At 43.9% G+C, this 13,764-nt stretch overlaps 1 long non-coding RNA gene across 2 annotated transcripts in view; it reads left to right on the top strand.

Moving 5' to 3' along the window:
• Window positions 1-13,764, top strand: part of LOC120102491 (uncharacterized) — a 60,061-nt gene that overhangs the window by 29,908 nt on the left and 16,389 nt on the right. The window contains 2 exon segments of one of the 2 annotated variants that reach the window (NR_190535.1): window positions 5,639-5,752; window positions 7,732-8,465. This is a non-coding gene — a long non-coding RNA (uncharacterized LOC120102491). 2 annotated transcript variants of the gene reach the window in all.

Here is a 13,764-nt window from a genome sequence, read left to right as displayed (position 1 = left end):
TCCTTCCTTCCAGAGTCACTTCCCACTAGCCTCACTTGAGTGTGACAAGATTCCTTTTCTACCTTCATCTGTCCTGTGAGTCATTTTTACTCTGGAAACTTCCAAAGGCTTCCCAGCCTACCAACTCAGGGCAGCACACTCCTCAAAACCCCTCAGATTTTGACTCATGATCAGGCTTCGGCTGTCCAAACTCCTTAAGGAACTTCTCAAAGACAGGGCAGGAAATGCTCCCTCTACCCGCTGTGTAGCGCTGCTTTCTCATGTAAGAGGGACACCCTCTGAGAATTCTTGTATGGTTTCTAAATCCGTAGCACCAGTTCATAGAGATTCACTAAAGATATCTGTTTAATGTGACACAAAGGGCAGGAGAGACGGGATGGCTCAGTGGTTAAGAGCATTTGCTGTCGTATTACAGGGCAATAGTGATAAAAACTGCATGGTATTGGTACAGAGACAGACAGATAGACCCGTGGAATAGAATTGAAGACCCGGAAATGAACCCACACACCTATGGTCACTTGATTTTTGACAAAGGAGCCAAAACCATCCAATGGAAAAAAGATAGCATTTTCAGCAAATGGCGCTGGTTCAACTGGAGGTCAGCATGTAGAAGAATGCAGATCGATCCATGCTTATCACCCTGTACAAAGCTTAAGTCCAAGTGGATCAAGGACCTCCACATCAAACCAGACACACTCAAACTAATAGAAGAAAAACTAGGGAAGCATCTGGAACACATAGGCACTGGAAAACATTAACAAAACACCAATGGCTTATGCTCTAAGATCAAGAATCGACAAATGGGGGGGTTGGGGATTTAGCTCAGTGGTAGAGCGCTTGCCTAGCAACCGCAAGGTCCTGGGTTCGGTCCCCAGCTCCAGAAAAAAAAAAAAAAAAAAAAAGAAAGAAAAAAAAAAGAGTTGGATTTAAGAATCGACAAATGGGATCTCATAAAACTGCAAAGCTTCTGTAAGGCAAAGGACACTGTTGTTAGGACAAAATGGCAACCAACAGATTGGGAAAAGAACTTTACCAATCCTATATCCAATAGAGGACTAATATCCAAAATATACAAAGAACTCAAGAAGGTAGACTGCAGGGAGACAAATAACCCTATTAAAAATGGGGTTCAGAGCTAAACAAAGAATTCACAGCTGAGGAATGCTGAATGGCTGAGAAACACCTAAAGAAATGTTCAACATCTTTAGTCATAAGGGAAATGCAAATCAAAACAACCCTGAGATTCCACCTCACACCAGTCAGAATGGCTAAGATCAAAAATGCCGGTGACAGCAGATGCTAGCGAGGATGTGAAGAAAGAGGAACACTCCTCCATTGTTGGTGGGATTGCAGACTGGTACAACCATTCTGGAAATCAGTCTGGAGGTTCCTCAGAAAATTGGACATTGAACTGCTTGAGGATCCAGCTATACCTCTCTTGGGCATATACCCAAAAGATGCCCCAACATATAAAAAAGACATGTGCTCCACTATGTTCATAGCAGCCTTATTTATAATAGCCAGAAGCTGGAAAGAACCCAGATGCCCTTCAACAGAGGAATGGATATAGAAAATGTGGTACATCTACACAATGGAATACTACTCAACTATCAAAAACAATGACTTTATGAAATTCATAGGCAAATTGATGGAACTGGAAAATATCATCCTGAGTGAGGTAACCCAATCACAGAAAAACACACATGGTATGCACTCATTGATAAGTAGATATTAGTCCAAATGCTCGAATTACCCTAGATGCACAGAACATATGAAACTCAAGAAGGATGACCAAAATGCAGATGCTTCACTCCTTCTTTAAAAGGGGAACAAGAATACCCTTGGGAGGGGATAGGGAGGCAAAGTTTAGAACAGAGGCTGAAGGAACACCCATTCAGAGCCTGCCCCACATGTGGCCCATACATATACAGCCCCCAAACTAGATAAGATGGATGGAGCAAAGAAGTGCAGGCTGACAGGAACTGGATGTAGATCTCTCCTGAGAGACACAGCCAGAATACAGCAAATACATAGGCGAATGCCAGCAGCAAACCACTGAACTGAGAATGGGACCCCCATTGAAGGAATCAGAGAAAGGACTGGAAGAGCTTGAAGGGGCTCGAGACCCCATATGAACAACAATGCCAACCAACCAGAACTTCCAGGGACTAAGCCACTACCCAAAGACTATACATGGACTGACCCTGGACTCTGACCCCATAGGTAGCAATGAATAGCCTAGTAAGAGCACCAGTGGAAGGGGAAGCCCTTGGTCCTGCCAAGGCTGGAACCCCAGTGAATGGGATTCTTGGGAGGAGGGTGGTAATGGGAGGAGGATGGGGAGGGGAACACCCATACAGAAGGGGAGGGGGAGGGGTTAGGGGGATGTTGGCATGGAAACCGGGAAAGGGAATAACATTTGAAATGTAAATAAGAAATACCCAATCTAATAAAGATGAAAAAAAAAAAAAAAGAGCATTTGCTGTTCTTGCAGAGGACCCAGGTTTGGCTCCCAGTACCAACATGGTGGCCAACAGCCATCTGAAACCCCAGTTTTATGGGAATGAGGGGCTCTGACTGTGTCTTCTGACCTACATAGGCACCAGGCACTCACATGATACACATACAAGTGCGCAGATAAAAACATTCATACACTTAAAATAAATAAATCTAAAACAGTTGATGTAGCATTGAGTGGAGAGGGGATTTCTGGGGGTGCAAGGAGAAGATCAACAATGACACCGTGTGCATGAGAATGCCACAGTAAACCCACTCGTCATACACTCATCAAGAACCAAACATGGGCTAGGGATGTAGCTCAGGCAGTAAGGGCTCGCCTAGCAGGCAGAAATTCCCAGGGCCGCATAAACTGTGGACGGTGGTGCATGCCTGGAATCCCAGAGCTTGGGAATTGGTCAGAACTTCAAGCTCATTCTTGGCTACAAAATGAGTTCAGGGCTACATGAGACCTTATCTCAAAACACAAACAAGGCAGGGGAATCCATGAGTTCTAAGCCAGCCTGATTTATGTAGTGAGTTCCAAGCCAACCTGAGCTACATAGTGATTAAGATCCTGCCTCAAAATGAATGAATGAATGAATGAACCATAGCACCCCGTTCCACATTCCACATTCAGTAAATGATGATAATGATGATGATGATGATGATGATAATATAAAGATATTTACGTGTATTCATAAAGAGAGGAATATTGCATGCCGAGCTGGTGAGGGCCATGTGAACAAACTCTTTTCTCCCTCTGTAGTTGTTTTCCCTGATAAGTAGATGTATTTTAAAATTAGAAAAATACAATTTAATCTTTTAATTTAAATTTAATTTTCAGGGTTAGGGATTTAGCTCAGTGGTAGAGTGCTTGCCTAGCACGCGCAAGGCCCTGGGTTCGGTCCCCAGCTCCGAAAAAAAAATAAATAAAAAATTAAAAAAAAATTTAATTTTCCTCCTGAGTACAGAAACGAGGCAGTTTGTGGGGTGTGTGTGTTTGATATGGGGTATGTGTGTGCATGCGTGTGCGTGTGTGTATGTGTGTGTGTTTGGTATGGTGTGTGTGTGTGGTATGGTGTGTGTGTGTGTGTGTGTGTGTGCTTATGTGATGTGTGTATTTTTGGTATGGTGTGTGTGTGTGTGTGCATGCGTGTGTGTGTGTGTGTTTGGTATGGTGTGTGTGGTATGGTATGGTGTGTAATGTGTGTATTTTTGGTATGGTGTGTGTGTGTGTGTGTGTGTGTGTGTGTGTGTGCTTATGTGATGTGTGTGTGTTTGGTATGGTGTGTGTGTGCGCGCGCGTGCGCATGTGTTCTGAAGATCATGAGATGTGTAGAGGAATTCATTCCCAACACTTCCTGTGAGAGTTCTGATCAGTGCTTCTGTGTGAGGAAACATTAAGAGGTGGTGAAAGAATCATTACAAAAGGGGCTGGGGATTTAGCTCAGTGGTAGAGTGCTTACCCAGGAAGCGCAAGGCCCTGGGTTGGGTCCCCAGCTCCGAAAAAAAAAAAAAAAGAACCAAAAAAAAAAAAATCATTACAAAAGAGGAAGAACCAGCTTCGGAATTTACCAAGACCTGTGAGTAGTTCTGTTTTTGCCTTTGTCTGTGGAGAGGAACTGTGGGGCACTGAGTAGAGGCCTTAGGAAGGCGTTCTGTCAGCGCTGGGGCAGCAGTATTGAGCTATTCTGAACCTTCTAACAGAACGCAAGGGCTCAGAGGTTGAAAGTAGACTGCTCTTCTAGAGTTCAATTCCCAGCACACACACAGCTCACAGCAGTGTGTGACTCCAGTTCCTGTGGCTCCACCACCCTCTTTTGACCTCTGCAGGCCCAAGGCATATCTGTGGTGCACAGACATACATGCAGGCAAACTACCCCACCCATAAAATAAGTTTTTAAAGAAAAAAATAAACGAAGATAAAAAAGAAGTCGTGAAGGATTCAGGCTACTTTTAGTAATTTAACAAATTACTTAATACAAAGTATAAAATAGTAAAAGGAACACTGAACCCTAATATTCAATAATGTAATAGCTACAATGTGTAGTCTCCAAACAAAAATTACTACCAGGCAAAGAAACACACACACACTCACACAAGCAAATATGACCCATGCTGAGAAGAAAAATAAGTCAATAGGATCAGATCCAGAATTGATACAGTAAATATATATACATAGTAAATATACATACATAGTAAATATACATACATAGTAAATATACATACATAGTAAATATACATACATAGTAAAATATATACACAGTGAATATATATACATAGTAAATATATATATCATAGTAAATATACATATATAATAAATATAAATACATAGTAAAATATATACACAGTGAATATATATACATAGTAAATATATATATATCATAGTAAATATACATACACAGTAAATATATTCCATGTGCTCAAAAATAAAGAATGAAAATGATAAAGACGTTAAAGATATAAAAGAATGACCCAGAGTAAACGTTCAGAAATAACAAGTGCCCGCATCAGATCCAGGAGATTATGTAGGTGGGGCTGGGGATATAGCTCAGAGGCAAAAGCTAGCCTGAAAAGATTCTGGAGGGATAGCAACATTAATTAGAGGTCTCTTTCCACGAGGGCCAAGGACAAGCCAGTTGGTCAGGTAAGATGAGAAACACCAGGAAAACACCACTAGATCTCCCTGAGGAAGAAATTCATTGGGAATTTATGGAGGAGCTGGCGTTTGAGGTTTCCTTTAAGAGACTTCAACCAACAGAGAGACGGGAGGGGTGGGCATTTTACAAAGGTGGGGGCACCTGCTTAGGCCAACTAATTGGCAGGTCCAGAGGGTCCTGTCTAGGGAGAGTGGGAAACTAGGTTGAAAAACAATGATAAGATGAGTCGCTATTTTAAAGGGTTTCTATATTATTTTTATGTGTATGTTTGTTTGTCTGCTTGAGCTCATGTGTCCTGCCACATATATGCCTGAGTCTAAGAGGGCCAGTCGGGGGGATCAGATCCAGTAGAACTGGAGTTACAGGTGATGGTGAGCAGCCATGTGGATGCTGGGAACTATACCCAGGTCCTCTGTAGGAGCTGCCGACCGAGTAGGTGAAAGCAGGTATTTACTTATTTGTTGGATGTTTATAATTAGGGAATCCTGCCTATTAGGATGGAGACCTTTGTGGGAAGGTGCTGGAAGAACGTGAGCAGAGCAGAGCATGTCTTGGGAGGAGGCTCCTTGCTGATTTATTGGTGAAGCTAAAAGGTAGGATTCAGGCTGGGTAAAGTGATGCACGCCTTTAGTCCCAGCACTTGGGAGGCAGAGACAGGCAGTGAGTTTGAGGCCAGCCTGGTCTATATAGTGAGTTCCAGGACAGCCAGGAGACTGTCTGTCTGTAGAGAGACTGTTTGAAAACCAAACTCCCTCTCAAACCCCAAATAAAAACAAACAAAAAGGTGGGGTTTAATTCATGGGGTTGGAGTAACAACTCTGGGCAAGAGTGTCAGGATACAGGAGAGAGCATTGTCAGGGGGCACTGCTTTAAAGAAGAGAATTCATAAAGCATGATGAAATCCATTGTGCATTGGACTGAAATGAGTATTGTGGGGTAGTGATGGGACCTGAAGAAAACGGTTACACTAATGTACAGGAAAGGGTGAGGAATGTATGTAAGCTGTCTGCTAGAAATTTAAGGAAAAGTCCCGATCATGCCAAAAGAGAAGGGAAGCAAGGAATAAGAGAAGACAGAAGTCTCATACATAGCTGACAGAAGAGGGACGGTTGCCATAGAGGTTTATAACAGGGAACCGAGTTGCCATCCTCTATTAGTAAGCATTCTGTATGAGAACAGAACCAATGTGCTATATAATACATACAATGCTAATATAGACAGGGACTTACTGGATTGGCTTGCATAATTGGAGGCAGAGAGCCCAGTAGCTGATCAGAACTAGAAGCTGGAAGCCAGAGCTAGTGAGATGGCTCAGTGGTTAAGAACACATGCTGTTCTTGGAGAGGACTCCAATCGGCCTCCCAGTCCCTGTGTGAATCGGTCTGTGATCCAATGCTTCTGGCCTCTGTGGGCACCTGTACTCACATGAACACATCCCAACAGACACACGCATGTGCACACACATGTACAACACACACACACACACACACACACACACACACACACACACACACACAGAGCATTTTTAAGGAACTAGAAGTCTAAAGACAAAGGGGACCAATGATACAGGCTAACCTGAAGACACAGAAGCTTTCCTCTGGGTGTTTCTGGAGGATCCATGCTGAAAGACTGAAGAAGCCAGGATCTATGTTCACGTATGGTGGTAAGGACAGCAGACACACTTGTTTAGGAAGAATAGAGTCTGAAGGATCTGGTCAGCTTGCTCTCCTTTGCTTACTTCATGGAGCCCCCAGCCTATCAGATGCTGTTCCCACATTCGGGACAGTCTTTCCCCCCAGTTACTGTCCCACACCTCATTCCTCGATGGAAACACTGTTAAGCCACACCTAGAGGTGTGCTGTACTAATTTCCTAGGTTGTTCTTTTTGTTTGTATTTCTGCTTTATTATTTTTTGTTTGTTTGCTCTTGTTTTGTTTTGAGAACGGCTTTCACACTGGAGCCCATAGCTGGAACTCAATCCAAGCTCGCTCTGGCTCTTAACCTAAAGCAAACCCCCTGCTTCTGTCTCCCAAATGCTGGGATTACAGTTGTGAGCTCTTAGGTGATTCCTAATCCGACCACCTGACTGTCGAGGTTGCCTGTTTCGATGGGGGCAAAACGGAGATGCTGACATTGGTGGGAGGACTTTAGGGTCAGGAGAAACACAGTCTGGATGCTGGAGGATTTAGGTTTCAATAGCAGGGAGGTAGAAGCTTGCAGCTGTGGGGAGGAGGTAGCCCCTGGCTTTCCAAGGAGCCGGCAGAGACATCAAAGTGAAGGGGATGGAGGAAAAAAGATGGGCTGCCAGCCTTGGTTGTGATAACAATGAGGGGAGCTATGACCAAGTATCCTGAGAGCATGGATTTCTCTGCTGTCCTGGGACTGTTGGGCCTGAGTGGAGGCTCTGGGCAATGCTATGAGAACCATCCGGACGATTGATGCCTTCTCGGTGGAAACTACAACACTCGGCTTGGAGAGTGAACAGTGGATATCCCCGAGTTCCTTACTGGATGGACAGGCTCAAGGCTAGCTTCTTCACAATCTGTTTTGCTCTTTTTTTCTTTTTCCACAGGACAACCAAGACCAGAGCTGTTTCTGCCACCAGATACTACTGAGCCATGATTTATAGGAACCCCTGAGCAGGCTGTAGGAAGACAGAAAAGAGCTACTGGGATCAGGAGGGAAATGGATTTGGGGCCAGAAACAGGAGGGCAGAGAGAACAACAATCCAAGCAGGGGCTAGGCTGCTGCTGCAGCGGGGAACAGAAAGGAGGCAATCTGCAGGAGGAGGGGAGCCGGGAGAGTGAGGGGGTGTGGCCCCCATCTGTCCTGCGGGTTGCACGGGCCTGTAGGAGCCTTTCCCATCCTTTGTCCTAGGCTATTGGGCCTGTCCCTAAGGACTGTTGATGGAGTCCTAATCACTGCCCGTCAGACTTTTAGCTGTGCTTTGCTTGAATGAATGACACATCCCATTCACCATAGTCTGTTCAACACATGACAGTTGTTGTTCTCATGAAAGGGGACAATATCTGCCTCTGAGGTATCTGTGATACAAGAAAAACATACGTTTGGGACTGGGGGAAAAAAAAGCTCATTGCAAAATTTTCCTCGGGACACGGGATCTAAACTTTCGTCCCTGAAGAGACCTTGCTTCTCGTTTTTCATAATGACTCAAGTGTTTGCTGCAGACAATGACAGAGTGTATCTTGCTTGAATCATTGAATTGCTGTTATTTTTTACAGGACGTGGGTGGGCAATATGACTCAGTATTTTTCCAAACGATGTGAAAAAAAATTATATTGCCTATTTTGGATCATTTCATGTTGAGAACTGGAGTTTGTTTTGTTTTTGTTTGTTTTTGGATTTCAAATCTTGGATCTTAGGGAGTTTTTGTTTTTGTTTTTTTCTTCCAATCGTGTCAGACCTTTTCCAGATTAAAAAGAAAAAAAAACTAAGGGAAAAGTGCTTAACACTAGCTCTAGGTTATGAATTAGACCTTGAATGGCTGTTCTTGCCTACCCTGTTTAAGCAAAAGATCGGCTGCAGCTATTGGGACTATAGTGTTAGACACGGTCATTGTATTTAAAAACGTACTTGGTAAAATGGATCTGCAGCAAGGTGTCTCCCTGGGTAAGTCACCTGCTACTGAGCCTGATGACCTAAGTTTGATCTATGGAATCTCATGGTGGAAGGAGAGATCACCTTTTGCAAGTTGTGTCCAGACCTCTGCCTGAGCAACTGTTACACGGCACACGTGTGCACATGTGCATATAGATACAGACATACAGACACACATATACACCATATACTTACATAAATGTAATTTTTAAGCAAACCTTATTGGAGAACTGGGAAGATGGCTCAGTCAGTAAAACTCCTGCACTGCAAGTGTGAGGACACAAGTTCAGATCCCAACACCTAAGCCGGACGATGGCGTGCATCTATAACCCCAGCACAAGGGCGCGTGTCTGTGTGTGTGTATCTTTGGACAGCCAGCCTGGCTGAATGATTCAACTTCAGGTTTAGTGAGAGACCCTGTCTCAAAAAATAAGGTGGAGACAAATCGAGGAGGATACCGTATCTTCAACCTCTGTATGCACATACAAACACAAGCACCTCTCTCTTTCTCTCTCTCTCTCTCTCTCTCTCTCTCTCTCTCTCTCTCTCTCTCTCACACACACACACACACACACACACACACACACACACACACACAGCTCACTCAGTGTGAACGTATCTGGAGAGTAGTTTTCCAGCTTCTCTTGGATGTGGTCCGCAGACCACTGAGTTCCTTCGGAATGCACTGGGTTTTGGAGGCTCTTCCATGAGGAGACAATGCCGCTCTAGATAGTACTGTCTGTTACTTAGACCTGAAATTAGCCTCTTTGCAGATTCCAAATGCGGGTGCTGACCCTGAGCATTAGTCTAGGTGAATTTCCATATCATAGCTTCATCGAAGGATGATAGCTTTTGAAAAACGATAGCTTTATAAAATACTTTTTGAAATGGTTATATTTGCCTTTTCGATAAATAGGGAAGGTGCTTTTCCAGTGTCACTGTTAGTACGAGAGACCAAGGTACAGTCTCTAGGAAGGCTAAGGACCTCGGAGGGTAAGAGAAGCCATGGGGCAGCTCCTTTCACATGGGCGCACAAGTAAACATGGAGGGGGGAAAGGTAAAGTTCCCCCATGTATGTACACCGAGAGCCCACGAATATGAACACACAGAAGCCTGTCTAGCACAGACTCTCTCCCACCCCCTTTTGCCTCCAATCCTGCAGGAACCACAGAGATATCAGTAGAAGCTCATGAGGTTCCGGAACAGGGAGATTTGTACCATAAAATAAATGAAACCTAGTTGTCAGGGCTCTGGACATGCAGAGGCATCTTCCAGTGCCCTAGGTGGGGCCTAGCAATGTGTTTACATCGTGCCACTTAAAATTGTTTCTGGGCAGGGCTGGAGAGATGGCTCATCAGTTAAGAGCATTGACTGCTCTTCCACAGGACCTGGGTCGAATTCCCAGCACCCACATGGCAGCTCATAATTGAAATGGAGCTCCAGGTGATTTGACACCCTCACACAGACATACATGTTGGCAAAACACCAATGCATATAAAATAAGAATAAATAAGTCATTAAAAGTTTGTTTCTGGGCTGGAGAGAACATCAGCAATTAAAAATGCCTACCACCAACCAGGCCTGAGGACCTGAGGTCCCTAGACCCCACATGGTAGGAGAGAACAAATTCCCACAGCCTGTCCTCTGGCCTCCACCCACCAAACCACTACGTGCATGTGCATGCATGCATAGATACACTCTAAAAAATAAAATTCGAAAAGAAATTGTTTCGAAGCATTATTTGAATGGGCATTGTGTAAAACTGCTGTCTCTTTCCATTCTGACTCCATTTTCATAACTCCTATCCTTTGTTTGAATATATATGAGTAGGAAAAAGACACTGTTGACCTCTACCTAAGGACATCTGGATCAACTGTTATTTTGTTTGGGTTTTGTGTGACATGTTTTTATAGTTTGCAGACAGATCTGTGCATGGTTATGCTATTCTTAGCTGTCCTAGAGCAGTAATGGCTACCAGGTGGTGCTTTACAAGTGTGCTGGTTAGTTGTCAACTTGACACAAGCTCGGGTCATCCAGAAAGAAGGAGCCTTAACTGAGAGGACGCCTCCATCAGACTGGCCTGTGGGTGTGTCTGTGGGGCTTTGTCTCCATTAATGATTGATGTGGGAGGGCCCAGCTTGCTGTGGGCGTGACTGTGGGTGGTGCCACCCCTGGACATTTGATTGTGGAGGCCATAAAAGACCGAGCAGAAGAAGCAAATAGGGAGCACATCAATAAATAGTATTCCTCCATGGCCTCTGCCTCCCTCCTAGGCTTCCCTTCACAATGGATCGTACCCTATAAGATAGAATAAGTGTTTTCCTTCCCAAGTTGCTTTTGATCAGTGTTTCATCACAGCAACAAAAAATAAACAGAGACAACCAGTAAATATTTAACATCAGGGTTGCCAATATTTGCCAGTCCCCATGATGTAAATAGTTCTACCACGGACAATTCCAGATTATCACTGCGATCACTAATGGGGGTTAAGAAGGGCAGCACACCACTCTGTGGTATCTCCATTCTATACCAAGACCACGGTAAATATAGTGACATAATTAGGAGGTGACAGGTTTGGGGTACTTATCTTTAAAAATGTATCTTTTGGGCTGGAGAGATGGCTCAGTGGATAAGAGTGCTGATTACTCTTCCAGAGGTCATGAGTTCAATTCCCGGCAACCACATGGTGACTCACAATCATCTGCAATTGGATCTAATGCTCTCTTCTGGGGTGTCTGAAAATAGCTACAGTGTAGTCATATAACTAAAATAAATACATCTTAAAAGTAAAAATGTATAGTTTGTTTTGCATCATTCAATTATAAGTTAATATAACTTATATAATATTGTAATATATAATATGAATGTGATTTAAAATTCCATATGGTAGTGTTTAATAACTGCATCCTCAAACTCTTGGTAATCTTAACCATTGAGTTTCATGAATTTGACGAAGTTGAGCCATCAAGGTGGCTCGGTGGGTAAAAATGCTCATGGGCCAGAGAGGTGGCTCAGTGGTTAGCTTGCTGCTCTTGCAGAGGACCTGGGTTCAATTTCCATCATCTACATGGTAGCTCAGAACCTGGTACCATGAGAGCCAGCACTTTTTCCGACCTCCATAGGCTCCTGTATGTGCAAATACATACACTCAGACACACATATAGATAGAGTAAATAATTATATAAATGACAAAGTGTTGCCTGTGCAAGGCTGATGACATGACTTAAATCCCCAGAAGCCATGCAAGGCGGAAGGAAATCCACAAATATTTCCTCTGACCCTCACACATGTACTATGGCACATGTATGCCCTACACATATACTAAATAAAACCAGAACCAAGTCTGCATTTAGCGACTAGGAGTTTTCTACTGCCTGTTTTGATGATTTCCCGTGTTTGATGACATAAATGTGTGTGTAGGGCAAGGGTGAGTGATTTGGAATGAATTATGTGAACGACAAAGGGGAAACATTTTTGTTGTTGTTTTGAGGCTGGGTTTCTCTATGTAGCCCTGCCTTTCTTAGAACTCACAATGTAGGCCTGGCTGGCCTTGAACTCATAGAGATCTGCCAGACTCTGCTTCCTGAGGCTGGGACTAAAGGCTTATGTCACCACATCCAGTGAAGCAACGTTTTTAAAAGTAGGGAGACTGAAGCTAACTTGAAAAAAATTCTTTGTTTTCAGGTAAACTGAACACAGAAAGTCTTATTTTTATGAGTATCTAGTCAAAAAGAAGTTTGTGTCTTTGAAGTTTGGGCTAATTAGGACACTTCAATGTTAAAATGTTGTAAGCCTTCATATTAAACATTTTGTGTATATTAGTTATTTATTGCTATATTACTCCATCATTTAGTGGAGCTGGGTACCAGCTAGGCTTGCCTGAGGTTGGCTCGATACAGCGAGGGGGCAAGTTCTTCCCCAAACTCACGTAAGTGCTTGTTGGCAGGATTCTGTTCCTCTCAGGTCACTGGACTGAGGACCTCAGTTCCTCACTGGCTACGGGCTGGCAGCCCTCAGTTCCTCGTCAGGTGGGCTTTTCCATGGTGCAGCTTATGACCTAGGAGTTGGTTTCTGTCAGTGAAGAAATGAAAGAGGAAGCAGGGGAAGCAAGATGGGAGCTACGTTCTTTCTGTGCCCGAGTGTGAGAAGTGGCATTCCATCATTCCTGCTGATTCCTTTTAGTTTAGAGTCAATTCACAGGGCCCAGCTGACCCATAAGAGGAAGGGATTATAGAAGGGTGTAAACACCAGAGGGATGATGTCATTGGAGGCCATCGTAGAGGCAACCAGCTACTGATGGGAGTGGCTATTTTGATAAAGTTTAAGGGGTTGGGGATTTGGCTCAGTGGTAGAGCGCTTGCCTAGCAACCGCAGGCCCTGGGTTCGGTCCCCAGCTCCGGGAGAAAAAAAAATCCAAGTAACTTGATAAAGTTTAAATATGCTCTTTTTGGGAAGGAGTGTGGAGACAGCATTTCATACAGTCCAGGAGGTTCTTGAACTGGCCCTGTAGCTGGAAGATGACTTTGAATTCCTTCCTGATCCTCCTGTGTCCATCTACTGAGTGATAGGAGTGTAGGTGTGTGCAGCTATGGCCAGCTGAAGTGGTGCTAGAAATCAAAGCCAGATCTTGTACATGCTAAGCAAATACTGCCAAATGACCTATATCCCTAGGCCTTGAATATATGAGTTTTGGCTGCAATATAGAAAATGTTTTGAGCATCTCAGTATAAACAGCAAGGCATGTGGAAACTTAATTTGCATGTATACGAAAGCTGCCTTCATCTGTCAACACTGAATGCACTGAAGTGAAGCATGGTGGCCCCATTCCTACAGTTCCAGGCTGGGAGGCTGAAGCAGGAGAATATCAAGTGGGGTTGGGGATTTAGCTCAGTGGTAGAGTGCTTGCCTAGCAAGCGCAAGACCCTGGGTTCGGTCCCCAGCTCCGGAAAAAAAAGAAAAAAAAAAAGAAAAAAAGAAAAGACCTGGG

This window comes from Rattus norvegicus, chromosome 4 (genome assembly GCF_021556685.1).
Source record: "Rattus norvegicus strain SHRSP/BbbUtx chromosome 4, alternate assembly SHRSP_T2T, whole genome shotgun sequence".
Lineage (NCBI taxonomy): Eukaryota > Metazoa > Chordata > Mammalia > Rodentia > Muridae > Rattus > Rattus norvegicus.
Note: the sequence above shows the minus strand (reverse complement) of the source record. Positions and strands in the feature narration are given on the sequence as shown.